The sequence below is a fragment of the Mustelus asterias genome, chromosome 2 (assembly GCF_964213995.1).
Source record: "Mustelus asterias chromosome 2, sMusAst1.hap1.1, whole genome shotgun sequence".
NCBI lineage: Eukaryota > Metazoa > Chordata > Chondrichthyes > Carcharhiniformes > Triakidae > Mustelus > Mustelus asterias.
The window spans coordinates 61,838,326-61,852,486 of record NC_135802.1 but is presented as its reverse complement, the minus strand read 5'-3'; the positions used below and the strand labels follow the sequence as shown (position 1 = coordinate 61,852,486).

General features: G+C 43.4%; 1 protein-coding gene across 10 annotated transcripts in view; it reads left to right on the top strand.

Moving 5' to 3' along the window:
* coa1 (cytochrome C oxidase assembly factor 1) overlaps window positions 1-14,161 on the top strand; it is a 66,083-nt gene that overhangs the window by 7,183 nt on the left and 44,739 nt on the right. For 3 of the 10 annotated variants that reach the window (XM_078236262.1, XM_078236222.1, XM_078236238.1), the window contains exon 2: window positions 5,968-6,046. The exons of the other annotated variants lie outside the window; for them this stretch is intronic. The gene's annotated coding sequence lies outside the window, so the exon portion shown is untranslated. The remainder of the gene's footprint in view (window positions 1-5,967; window positions 6,047-14,161) is intronic. 10 annotated transcript variants of the gene reach the window in all.

Below are 14,161 nucleotides of genomic sequence, written 5' to 3'. Positions count from 1 at the left end.
CATTTATAAAATGAAAACCAGAAAATGCTGGAAACACAGCACCTCGGGTGGCATCTGAGGAAAGAGAAACAGAGTTAATGGTTCAGGTCTATGGCCTTTCGCCAGAACTTGGGAATGAGGCTGAAATCAGAGCAGAGTCCTGTAGCTTCTGGTCACACGTGAAATGGTTCACCCTTTGCCAGAGGTGCTAACTCAAATAGTCACTTCTGAATTCTTTAAAGAGTTGGACAGGTCCTCAATAGACCAGTTTGTGATGGACTGCTGTATGGGCAGGAATTTCATTTGCACTGGTAAGAATCAGGGAGCGGTGGAGAAAGGATAAAGGCAGAGAATAATCCCAGCACTCATGGGAAGGCAATGTGGGTGCTTGTTTACAGGATGGGTGGGGTTGGGAGCTCAAAAAATGCCAGCAACGTGGAGGTACTGCAGAATTTAGTGGTAGCGCCATTGTTGATTTTCTACTCTGTTTCACACTCGGCAACAGGTCAGATTGACAGGTTAGTTGGGTGATGGGTGAGAAAGCCAGCAACAAAAGGCCAGAACTGAGGATCACTGGGGAAGGGCCCTGGCAACTGGGAAACTTTGCAGATTAGTAGTGAATGTTTGTTATTGTTCGTTTGCTCTCACTAATTGCTTCATTTTGCTCTTTCTCACTCTGTAATTGTTTGCTATTGGGTGTCATCTAGCAATAAGAAGGGAGGGACTGGGAGAGATCGTGGGTGGGGGTAGGGGGGTAGTGTCAGCCAATTGCTGCAGAATGTTTGAGGAACTTGGGTGGGCGGAGGGGGCGCAGGGGGACCATGCACCTCATGGTCTACAATTAGTGCCACAAAAAGCATTTTATACTGAATCTGGCTGCTCACACTCTCTGGAGCGACTGGATTCCGCACCACTGGAGAAATGGTTAATGAGGTATTAAATATCAATCATATTTGAATGTTATTATTCTGAACCATCTCTCTGGAACAGATTGCTCAGACACACACACATTTATCACAGTTCAAACAGTAGTAGTCATGTTTATGGCGGGTTGAATTGGGTTAGAATCATAGAATCCTTACAGTACGGAGGGAGGCTGTTTGGCCTATTGAACCTGCACTGACAACAATCCCACCCAGGCCCTATCCCCATAACCCCAATGTTTTCCCTGCTGATTCCCCCTGACACTAAATGGCAATTTAGCATGGTCAAGGCACCTTACTTGCACACCTTTGGACTGTGGGAGGAAACCGGAGCACCAGGAGAAAACCCATGCAGTCATGGGGAAAGCATACAAACTCCACACGGATAGTCACCCGAGGTTGGAATTGAACCCGGGTCCCTGGCACTGTGAGGCAGCAGTGCTAACCACTCTGCCACCCTGCTTGGCAACCTTGACAATTTACCCATCATCCCCATGCCCTGACCTTATGCAGCCCTTTGTAAAGGAGAGAGGTCTTAAAAGTACCCCCAATGAGTTTGCAATATGTAGCCATTAGGTGCATTGCTGAGTGACTTTCAAGTTGCATGGCTGTCTAATGAATGGTGTTGGGCTCATTCACTGTAGCTGTGGTACATCAATGTATAGTTAGTGACTATACTTCGAGAGAACACGAGAAAATTGAACCTTTGCTGTTTTACATCTCAAGGAATGAGAAGAAAAAATCTCACTGTGAAAACTGCGTTGTTTGCGTACCTTGTATAATTGAAGCTTTTACTGATTGCAAACCTATTGGCTAGATTTTATGTTCCTCCACTTGCAGGTTTGAAGACGGGGTAACATGTAAAGTCCATTGGGCGGCCTACTTGCCTGCCCCTTACCCCACTACAGTTTACACCAGCAGTGGGGCTGGCCTGTCAGGCCCATTTGAGGTCCTTAAGTGGGCATTTATGCCCATCTAAGGGCCTTGCCCCAGCTATTGCTGGGATTTAACAGACAGCAGGAAAGGCACACCAAGTGTCCAGCCTTGCAGGATTTCCTGTGTGGCTGGTGATGGGTCCCCTTAACTGGGCCCCTCTGCCCATTAGAGGGTACCCCTCCCGAAGTATTACTTCTCTCAGGTTTCCCTTCCCCCACGGCCCCTCAAACCCTGCCCCTTCAGTGAAAGCTCCAAACACTTCCCTCCACCTGATCCAATGCTGAATACCTCCTCAAGCGCCAAGTGCAGTACCGGCAGTGGCCTGTACAACTGGGACACTGTGAGTGCTAGAGAGCTGTTGACCTCTAATTGGCTGACAGCTCACTGAGATGGAACCTGAGAGATGGGAATACAGCCTACAGTCTTTGTTCGTTAAGTGGCTTCTGGGCAGGCAGCGGTTGTCCTGCTGGTTGGGTTCCTCCATGAACTTTTAGCCGGTTGGGGCAGGGACCATGTAAAATCCAGCCTAATGTCTTGATTCAATAGAGAACCTGAATGATGTGGCTACCTCTAAAGAAAAGGTAATTCACCACGCAGCATGTGATACATTCCCATCACATTCCCATCACTGATATATGGAATAAGGGTTCTCAGTTATCAGCCATGGCCCAATGCTCTCACGCTGATACCAGGCAGAAAATGCACACGGCAGGTTCATTAATGAGAGTGACTAGTGAGAGAAATTGAGAAAATATGGAACGTAAAAACCCCAAGAATATGTGTATACAAATGATTTATTATTGTCACATGCATTCATTGAGCTAGGCGGCACAGTGGTCAGCACTGCTGCCTGCTGCCTCACAGCGGCAGGGATCCGGGTTCAATTCCGGCCTCAGGTCACTGTCACTGTCTGTGTGGAGTTTGCACGTTCTCCCCGTGTCTGTGTGGGTTAAGTTGATTGGCCATGCTAAATTGCCCCTTAGTGTCAGGGGGATTGTCAGGGTAAATAATGTAGGATTACGGGGATAGGGCCTGAGTGGGAAAGTCGTTGGGTGCAGGCTTGATGGGCCGAATGCCCTCTTTCTGCACTTTTGGGATTCTATGATTCTACTCTGTGGGCACTACGTCAATGGATTCAGTGTGGGTTATTAACAGTATGTGCTGCATTCGATTAATTCTCATTGTGATATGTTTCTTATCTCCTTTAAAGCTGTGCAGTGTAATTTGTAGCATGTAAGAAATATTTCAGGATGGTTCTGCATTTTGGTGATTTGAATAAGCCGGGCTGAGAGTCCAAAGCTGCAGTTGCTGAGGATTTTTGATGATTCCATTAACTATAAAAGCTTCGCCCAAACAGTCTCTACCTGTACTGCGGTCCTGTAATCTATTGTAGGCATACAGCTTGAGGGTTGTGAGTTTGCAGTTTCCTTTGTTCAACTTCCAATTTCCCTTTCCAGTTTATTTTGTCAAAATGATTGTCTTTGACTTCCTTAGCATTATTTCAGAGATGCTTTAATGTAGCTGAAAAAATAAAATGAAGCATGACATTGTGTGTAGTATATGGCTGTTAGATTTTTGGCTGTTTCTATCCTTTTATTTGATTTTTGATTTGATTTATTATTGTCACATGTATTAACATACAGTGAAAAGTATTGTTTCTTGCGTGCTATACAGACAGAGCATACAGTTCATAGAGAAGGAAATGAGAGAGTGCAGAATGTAGTGTTACAGTCATAGCTGGGGTGTAGAGAAAGATCAACTTAATGCAAGGTAAGTCCATTCAAAAGTCTGACGGCAGCAAGGAAGAAGCTGTTCTTGAGTTGGTTTGTACATGACCTCAGACTTTTGTATCTTTTTCCCGAAGGAAGAAGGTGGAAGAGAGAATGTCCGGGATACATAGAGTCCTTAATTATGCTGGCTGTTTTTGCCGAGGCAGCGGGAAGTGTAGACAGAGTTAATGGATGGGAGGCTGGTTTGCGTGATGGATTGGGCTACATTCATGACCTTCTGTAGTTTCTTGTGGTCCTGGTAAAAACAGGAGTCATACCAAGCTGAGATACAGCCAGAAAGAATGCTTTCTATAGTGCATCTATAAAAGTTGGTGAGAGTCGTAGCTGACATGCCAAATTTCCTTAGTCTTCTGCGAAAGTAGAGATTATACTAGATTTTAGTTAGCCTTTGTACTTGGGTCACTTTCATTGGTGAGTCCCATTTCCCTTTGCCTTTGGGAGGATTTTCAGTAGCCTTGACATCAAGGTAACCTTTCAGTAGCATGTCCACAACATCGAACAGAACTATAATTCCGATTATTTTTAATTACTAAATGACATAATTTCTGAGGAACTATTCTTTGATGAGTGATCAAGTAAAATTTGAAGTTGTGATGCTTAAGTTGTTGAATGAATTTATAGCACAAGAGATGACCAACTGAAAAGCTAACCGGCACTACCAACCTACACTGATAATCCTTCAAAAAGAAAACCACAAGGTCACAATTAATCAAACTTTTCTTTTGTAGAATGAGTGACATAGGTAGTGTTTCCTCCTTGCATTAATTACTATTGCAGGAACTGGCGATTGCCTTAACAACTCTCTTGCCAATTCTGCAAAAGAAAGTTACTAAAAGTTACTATAACTTGCTGGGTTTTTTAATTGCTACATTTGAAAACAATTGACTGCACTAAATTTATCTAAACAAATTGCATTCTGTGTTTCTTCATAAGTAGCTTGCCTCCTTGCTCCAGCTTGCAGAAAATCAAACTTGGAATCTTTGGCTTAAGGAAGGGCAGGACTGGGTATTAAATATTCCTGGATACAGAGACTGGAAGGGAATGGGGAAGGAGGCAGTATTGTTTAAGGAGAATAATGCAGTGCTGGAAAGGGAGGATGTCCCAGAGGGGTCAAAGGACAGAATCTATTTGATTAGGCTTAAGGAACAATAAAGGCTAAAGTTACATTCCTCGGAGTAGTCTAGGGGGCACCAACTAGTGAAAAAGACGTAGAGGAACAAATTACAAGGAAATTACAGGGAGGTTCACAAATTATAGTAGTTATAATGGAGGACTTTATTTATCCAAATATACACTGGGATAGTATAAAGTGCCAAGAGGGCAAGAGTACCTAGAGTGTTCAGGAGAATTTTCTACAGCAGTATGTTTCCAGTCCAACAGTAAAGGAATAAGGTGGGTCAAGTAAATGAAGTGTCAGTCGGGGAATGCTTAGGGGACAGTGATATTATATCATAACATTTAAGTTGGCCATTGGAAAAGGACAAGGAACAATCCACAATAAAAATAACTAATTGGGGGGAAAAGTAACTTCAGTGGGGTAATGGATCTGAGCCAGTCAAACTGGAATTGAAGATTGGCAGGCAAAACTGTAACTGAACAAAACCTTCCTTTTAGGTTGAGACAGTTTGGGTACAGTTAATGTATATTTCCATGAAGGGGAAAGGTAGGGTAAACAAATGCAGAGCGCCCTGGATGTCAGGAGGGGTGAAAATTAAGATGACAAAGAAAAATTGCGCCTATTGACAGATGTTGGCTGGATATTACAACAGAGAACCAAATTAAATATGGAGGGTTCAGAAGAGAATTGAGAAAGCAAATAAGAGCAGCAAAGAGACAGTTGACAATAGATTGGCAGGCATATAATAGTAAAAGGGTGATTAAAAAGAGGAGTGTAGCCAATTAGAGACCAAAAATGGGATTATGTATGAACAGTAAGGAGTCTAACAACACCAGGTTAAAGACTCCTTTACTGTGACTCCTTTAGACTCCTTACTGTGTTTACCCCAGTCCAACGCCGGCATTTCCACATCATTATGTATGAAGGCAGGGCCGTGACTGAGGTATCTGATTCTTGGATTAAATGTATCATGAGATTCTGATGGCAGCTGGAGTCTCCTTATGTATTGTGAATGATTTGAAGGTGCAGTCACCAAGTCAAACACAGTAATAATTATATTGACCCTCTGATGAAGGGGCATCCAGATGCTGTCAGACCTGCTGAGATTTTCCAGCATTTTCTGTTTTTGTAATAATTATATTTTATTCAAGAAGCATGTTTGTAGCCTGAAAGCTGAATAACAGCGTAGCTTGCATCGAAAAACTGTGCTCTTCTTTTCCAGAACCCCATGTTTGAATTCCTCCCCAGTCACAGGACTGAAACAGCTCTTATCAACTTCATCCTATGTGACCATGACTAAGGCAAGCCATCCTTCCTTACCCTTCTTGAGCTGTCTGCAGCTTTTGACACAGTTGACCACACCATCCTCCTCCAATGCCTCTCTGGGTCAAACTACATCTTGATTTTAAAATTCTCGTCCTTAGTTTTCAAGTCTCTCAATGGCTGACTTTACCCCTCACTATCTCTGTAATATCGCCAGCCCCACAAGCCTCTGAAATGTCTATACTTCTCTAATTCTGGCCTCTTGCGCATCTCCAATTCTAATTGCTCCACCATTGGTGGCCATGTTTTCAGTTGCCTAGGCCCTAAGAACAGGAATTACTTCCCTCTCCCCATCTTTCTACCTTGCTTTCTTCCTTTAAGACACTCCTTAAAAACTATCTCACTGACCAAGCTTTTCGTCATCTCACCTAATATCTCCTTGTGTAGCTTGGTTTTGTTTTGTTTTATAATGCTCCTGTGAAGTGCCTTGAGATGTTTCATTGCATTGTTTTTTTAGTGTATCTTCAGGCACACACATTTTTCCCTTTTGGGGAATAGTAGATTCCTGAGTTAATTACCAGCCTGTTGAAAGGTATTGTATGAATTTAAGTTGTTGTTGTTACACTGGTTGCTGCCAGACATCATCTGAAGAGGGCACTGCCTGACTGAAAACTAGAATGATTATGTCACTGAGAGACTGTTTAAAATTACTAAGACATTCTCTCCACAGGCCTTCCTGTCACACTTCCAACATTAAGCAGATATAACCGGGAAACCAGACATTACATTAATGGCGGACATGGTTAGACAATGAAATATAAGATTAAGATCACCACCAAACTGTGTAACATCAAACATCATTTTTTTCCTATTTATTCTTTAACAGGATATGGGTGTCACTGCCTAGGACAGCATTTATTGCCCATTCCTAACTGTCCTTGAGAAGGTGGTGATGAGCTGCCAACTTGAACCGCAGCAGTTCATGTGGTGTAGGTGCACTCTCAGTACCGTTAGAGAGGGAATTCCAAGATTTTGATCCAATGACAATGAAGGAATGGTAATATAGTTCCATATCAGGATGGTGTGTGCCTTAGAGGGGAACTTGCAGCTGGTGGTATTCCCATGCATCTGCTGCCCTTGTCCTTCTAGGTGGTAGAAGTCATGAGTTTGGAATGTGCTGTTGAAGGGATCTTGGTAAGTTTGCAAGTAGCACATTGCTCTCTTGTTATCCCTAGTCTTTTCGCTGCCATTGCCCTTTATTTGTGTGTATGTTTGCCTATTTTCTCCCAACCCCCGCCTAAAATCATGATTGGTGCGGTTATCTTTTTGGTCCTAGCATCTTTCAAGACCAGTCAGTACGGACACAGGGAGTTATTAACATTGCAACTATTCTTTATTGCTGTCTCAGTCAAACTAATGAGAGAACCTGGATCCTGTGATCCCACAATGCACTGACTTGCAAAGTACGGCAAGTCAGACAAAACATACAATGCATAACAGGTGCTGTTAACTGTTTGGGCTATAGAGTATCCAACAAAGCTCACACTTCCTTCACAAATAAGTTTTGGTGAACTTACACAGTGGGCATCTCCTGGCAATTTGATCAGAGAAGCCTTAGGAGCAGGGCCAATGTCCTGAACCCTGGCACCAGGCAGGTAACACAGCAATCTGGACTCTCGCTCTTTACTGCAGAGAATGGCATCAATGCCTCTGGCTATAATATCCCCTACTACCACCACATTCCTTTTTGCTCCCTCAATTTGAATGGCTTCCTTTACCACGGTGCCATGGTCAGTTAGCTCATTCACCCTACAGCCTCTGCTCTCATCCAAACAAGGGGAGGGAATCTCAAACCTGTTGGATAATTGTCAAGGCTGAGGCCCCTGTGCTCCTGCCCTCGGAATCCCCCTCCATACCTCGCTCACAGTCAGACTCTCCTGTCCCTCACCATTGACCAAATCAGAAGACCCTGTCCTAAGAAGTGTGACTGTCTCCTGGTACAAAGAATCTATGTAACTTTCCCCCTCCCTGATGCATCACATAGAAATCATAGAAACCCTACAGCACAGAAAGAGGCCATTCGGCCCATCGAGTCTGCACCGACCACAATCCCACCCACCCCCATATCCCTACATATTTACCCACTAATCCCTCTAACCTACGCATCCCAGGACACTAAGGGGCAATTTTTTAGCATGACCAATCAACCTAACCCGCACATCTTTGGACAGTGTCTGTAGTTCATCCTCCAGCTTGTAAAGTCTGAGCCAAAGCTGCTCGAACTTCACTTACTGCAGGTGTTTGCGCCCTGTGTCAAACTGGCATCCAGGGGCTCCTACATGCTGAATCTGCGACACGTCACCTATCCAGCTATCCTTAATGTGTTATAATTAACTATTTAATTCAACTATATATTTTACTTTTTAAATATATTTTATTAACCTTACCACCAGTTGTTATACTATTTTGAACGTTAGAAATAGCATAAACCTTCGTCACTTACCAGATACTCACCAAATAACTTCTCATGTAGCAGAGTAAGACCGCTTCCCGAAGACTGAGAAAGTTAGAAAGCAAACTAACTCCTATAACTACCCAACTCCCAGCACACTCTTCTCAGTTGCACTCTAGTGCTAAGCCACACTAAGTTGGCTGGCTTTACATGCTGCTGAGACAAATGCTAGCTGCATCAGTTACACATAAACCAGTTTGAACTGCCTTCATTAGCTCTCCCAGTGTAAGCCTTGTTCAAACTCTGCTTAAGGCTGTGAACATTAGAATTTAAACCCTAGATTCAGTTAAATACTAACTACTAACAAAATTTGATTTTTACCAAGGATTTAAGAATTTAATACTCAATCACCACTCAGCAACATTCAATTCTGTGTCTGGATAGGTTTTAAAAGGATAGATTCATTGTAGAGAGGTACTCTTTCAATAGAACACTGCATCTTCTGGATTGCAAGATAACACCCTGTGCCCCAAATATTGTACTTGCTTCCCCCCCTCATATTTCTCATATACATTCTATCCCTTGGGATCATCCAAAAACACAATATCAGTTGCCACATGCATGCTGATGACACCTCGCCACTATCTCTCTCTCTCTCCATTTTCTTTAAGTTATCATAGAATAATAGAATCCCTACAGTACAGAAAGAGGCCATTCGGCCCATCGAGTCTGCGCCGACAACAATCCCACCCAGGCCCTGTCCCTGTAACCCCACTTATTTATCCTGCTAATTCCTCTAACCTACCCATCACGGGACACTAAAGGTCAATTTAGCATCAACCTAACCCGCACATATGTGGGAGGAAACCGGAGCACCCGGAGGAAACCCACGCAGACACAGGGGAGAATGTGCAGACTCCACACAGACAGTGACCCAAGTTGGGAATCAAACCCAGGTCCCTGGAGCTGTGAGGCAGCAGTGCTAACCACTGTGCTACCGTGCCGCCCAGAAGTTATAAGACTTATTCTCCAATTTGCAATACTGGATGAGTCTGGATGTCTCCTGATTGAATATTGGGAAGATTGAAATCATTGTCTTCTGTAATCTCAGAACATCTGCTGCTGAGACTCTCATCTTTGCCTTTGTTACCTCTAGGTTTGAATATTTGAACCCACACTTGGTTGGCCTCCCATACTCTACACTCCAGGTTAAGGTCACCCAAAGCTCCATTGCCTATGTTTTAACTTGCACTAAGTCCCATTTCAGCCATCACACCTGTACATTTGCTCCCTGTTAAGCAATGCCTTCATTTTAAAATTTTCATCCTTGATTTCCAATCCCACCAACGCCTTGCACTTGTAGAACATCTGTGTGATCTCCTCCTGCCACACAACCTTCCAAGAGCTCTGCATTCCTCCAACTCTAGTCTCTTGAGCCTCCGCAATTTTATTCATTCCACTATTGATGACCATGTTTTCAACTGCCTACGCCCTAAGCTCCCACATTCACTCCATCACCCTCCCTGCTTCTTTACCCCTCTTTCCTCCCATTGGATGTCTTTTAAAATCTACCTCTTTTTGACCATCCATCCTAGTACTTCCTTATTTGGCTCTGCGCTAAACTTTCCTTTAAACGCTCCTGTGAAGTGCCTTGGGATGTTTTATTATGCTAAAGGTGCTACGCAAATCCAGGTTTGTAATTGTTGAACGGAATTGATAGTGGTTGAATTTCGTTTAATTTGCATTTCACTGCAATTTGATTTTCCCTTACTCCGTAACTTCCAAGTGCATCCCAGCCCGCTGATCTCCCATTCGTGACATTGTTTGGTTGACCCCTCGTGAGGTGTGTCCGAGGGGAATGGACCGCCCGTTTTAAACAGCCAGTATCAATTTTCCTTCCTTCTCTTTACCGGAATATGATTGGTTTTGCCTATTCCCAGTAGCATCCTTGCTGCTTCCTGGCTCTGGGGTGTGCTGCTGCTTAACAAGTAAGTATCTTATAGCAGGAAAGGGCTTGGTTGTCAGTTTGGCTTGTGTACTGCTCCCTCCCATGTTCGTCACAAAGGATCACTCATTCAGGATGCAGACGACAAACACTAAGATGCAGCTTTGGCATCAGTGGATTTGATTCTGTATTTAATACATTGAACATTCTGGAAATGCCTTTACTCAGCAAATTGCATGCTATTAATTACACAACATTAAGCTCAGTGATATGGAATGCTGATTAAAATATGGTCATCCGTTTCATTGGACTCACCTTTCATTCTGTGAACTGCAGTATTGAATTGTCTGAAACGATTTGAATAATTCAAAATAGAGCTTGGCAGCTGTTAGTGCAAGCTTTTGATTGCACATTTCCTGGATGTAGGACGTGGTCATCATTTTGTGCTTCCTATCCTCAACCCCATCTGAGAAGTTCTCCCCCCACCACTCTGCTGTTTGCATTAGGTCACCCTTGGGAGAAGATTTTCACTCATCTTCAATTTGTAGCAATTCAGTTAGCACCAATAAAGAGCATCTTTAAAATTTCACTGCAGATAATTGGCAGGACATTCACCTCAACCCTTGTCAATCACCGACACAGAGCGATGGCAACTCACTGTGTTGCCTCTTCCTCTTGAGCCACTTAAACTAGGAAATATATAACAGCAGTCTGGATTGGCACTCTGTTCGAAATATCAGTCAGGCCGAGATCTGAATGCAGGTCTGTGGTGAAAGGATCAGGTGCTAACCCGCTGCTGGGATATTCAGCCTCTTAAGTGAGTTCCCGTTTAATATTTCTGTAGTTCATTCACATTGATCCTCATTATTATTAGTATTCTTCATTCATTGGGACATGGGCGTCACTGATCAGCATTTATTGCCAATCCCTAATTTCCCGAGTGCAGTTGAGAGTCAACCACATTGTTGTGCTCTGGAGTCGCATGTAGGCCAGACCAGGTAAGGGTGGAAGATTTCCTTCCCTAAAGGACATTAGTGAACCAGATGGGTTTTTCTGAAATCGACAATGGTTTCATGGTCATCAGTAGATTCTTAATTCCGTATCTCTTTTTTTTATTGAATTCAAATTCCACCATTTTTCCATGGCCGGATTTGAACACGGGTCCTCAGGACATTAAGTGAATTTCTGGATTAACAGTCTAGCAATAATACCACTAGGCCATCGCCTTCTCTTGCTTTCCCATCCAATTTAATATTTTCTGGAGGTGATGCTCAGAAGGGATGCCTCAGGTCTAAGGTGATGCCTGTCATCAGGGCCGTGACCCCATGCCCTCGTCATTAGCGTAAGGTGGCTGAGCACTGCCTCAGCTAAGCTGGTCTGAGTCCTGTTGGAATTTGGAATAAAATAAGAAAATACTGGGAAACTTTCAGCAGGTCAGGCAGCATCTGTGAGGAGAGAAGCAATTGACAATTTCAGGAATGTGTTTTGCTAATACTGATTTATACTCCACATTTCATTCCCTGTGTTGTATGCAAAATATACACCTTGTCAGTTTGGATTTAAATTTTTGTCTTTTAATTTTGAAATATTTTCTATCCACTCAAATTTATCACTGTTTTTGTACAGCCTTCAGGCATTTTCTCAAAGCAAAGATGTCGTAGGATATCAGTAATTAGCTTTGATGGATCAAGTTACTGTTGGAGTATCTGAGATTGACCTGCTCCTAATTTTCGATGCTTCCTTTTTGAAAATCCCTGTGTGACAAGAATTCAGCGCTAAGAGGCCTTGGGCATGTTTGGAGATCTGAATACTAAGCTGTTGTTCAATACAGTCTCTTAAAAACCAACAAAGTGAGTTTCCAATGTATCTTCAAACCTCAGCCCCTCCAATTAAGGAGACATATTTACCGTTCCATGCCCATGTAAGATCAGAGAGATAATGTCTGGATGCTGTCTGCCTTTAGATCCTTTCGGAGTATGTGTGGTCCGTAATTATGCTGGCTGCTTTGCCGAGGCAGCGGGAAGTGTAGATAGAGTCAATGGATGGGAGGCTGGTTTGCGTGATGGATTGGGCTACATTCACGACCTTTCGTAGTTTCTTGTGGTCTTGGACAGAGCAGGAGCCAAACCAAGCTGTGATACAACCAGAAAGAATGCTTTCTATGGTGCATCTGTAAAAGTTGGTGAGAGTCGTAGCTGACATGCCAAATTTCCTTAGTCTTCTGAGAAAATAGAGGCGTTGGTGGGCTTTCTTAACTATAGTGTCAGCATGGGGGGACCAGGACAGGTTGGTGGTGATCTGGACACCTAAAAACTTGAAACTCTCAACCCTTTCTACTTCGTCCCCATTTTGATCATTTGGGCAGAATGACCCAAAACATACCTACTTTCCAGTAACTACTCAGATTTTCAGGAGATTCAAGTAGACTTTAAGGGGTGATCTGAGTTGAATCTCTGATGTCCCTGCATCGTGATGAAACATAAATTCATACTCTTCTCACCCACCCCTCACAACCCTGTTTTTGATTTGATTTGATTTATTATTGTCACATGTATTAACATACAGTGAAAAGTATTATTTCTTGCATGCTAGACAGACAAAGCATACCGTTCATAGAGAAGGAAAGGAGAGAGTGCAGAATGTAGTATTACAGTCATAGCTAGGGTGTAGAGAAATATCAACTTAATGCAAGGTAGGTCCATTCAAAAGTCTGACAGCAGCAGGGAAAAAGCTGTTCTTGAGTCGGTTGGTACGTGACCTCAGACTTTTGTATCTTTTTCCCAAAAGAAGATGGTGGAAGAGAAAATGTCCGGAGTGTGTGGGGTCCGTAATTATGCTGGCTGCTTTGCCGAGGCAGCGGGAAGTGTAGATAAAGTCAATGGATGGGAGGCTGGTTTGCGTGATGGATTGGGCTACATTCACGACCTTTCGTAGTTCCTGGCCGTCTTGGACAGAGCAGGAGCCATACCAAGCTGTGATACAACCAGAAAGAATGCTTTCTATGGTGCATCTGTAAAGGTTAGTGAGGGTCATAGCTGACATGCCAAATTTCCTTAGTCTTCTGAGAAAGTAGAGGCATTGGTGGGCTTTCTTAACTATAGTGTCAGCATGGGGGACCAGGACAGGTTGTTGGTGATCTGGACACCTAAAAACTTGAAGCTCTCGACCCTTTCTACTTTATCCCCATTGATGTAGACATTTTGCCCTCAGCTGGATGCAAAAGATGCCATAGTGCCATTTTTAAAAAGAGCAGTGTGTCCCTGGTGTCCTGATGGTGATGTAGCATTAATGTCACTGAATTAGTAATCCAGGCGCTAGGCAAATGCTCTGGGCACAAGTTCAAATCCCCCCATGGCAGTTGGTGGAATTTAAATTTAATTAATCAATGTGGAACTCAAAGCTATGAATTATCATTGATTGTTGTAAAACTCATCTAGTTCATTAGTGTCCTTTAGGGAAGGAAATCTGGTGTCCATATCTGGTCTGTCCTACGTGTGACTCCAGATCCACAACAACATGGTTGATTTTTATAGGCAAGTAGTTACACCGGGGCCTCAGGGGGAAGACATGTGGGTCACAGTTAGGAGGAGTAAAGGTCAGAAGGGTAACGTACCAGAGAGTATTCCAGTGGCTGTGTCTCATAATAGGAAGGGCTCGGCCACAGGTGTGAGAGGGGAGGGGAGTGAGCAATTAGTGGTGGGGTCACCTGTGGTTGTCCCCCTCCAAAACAAGTATATTGTTTTGGATAGTGTGGAG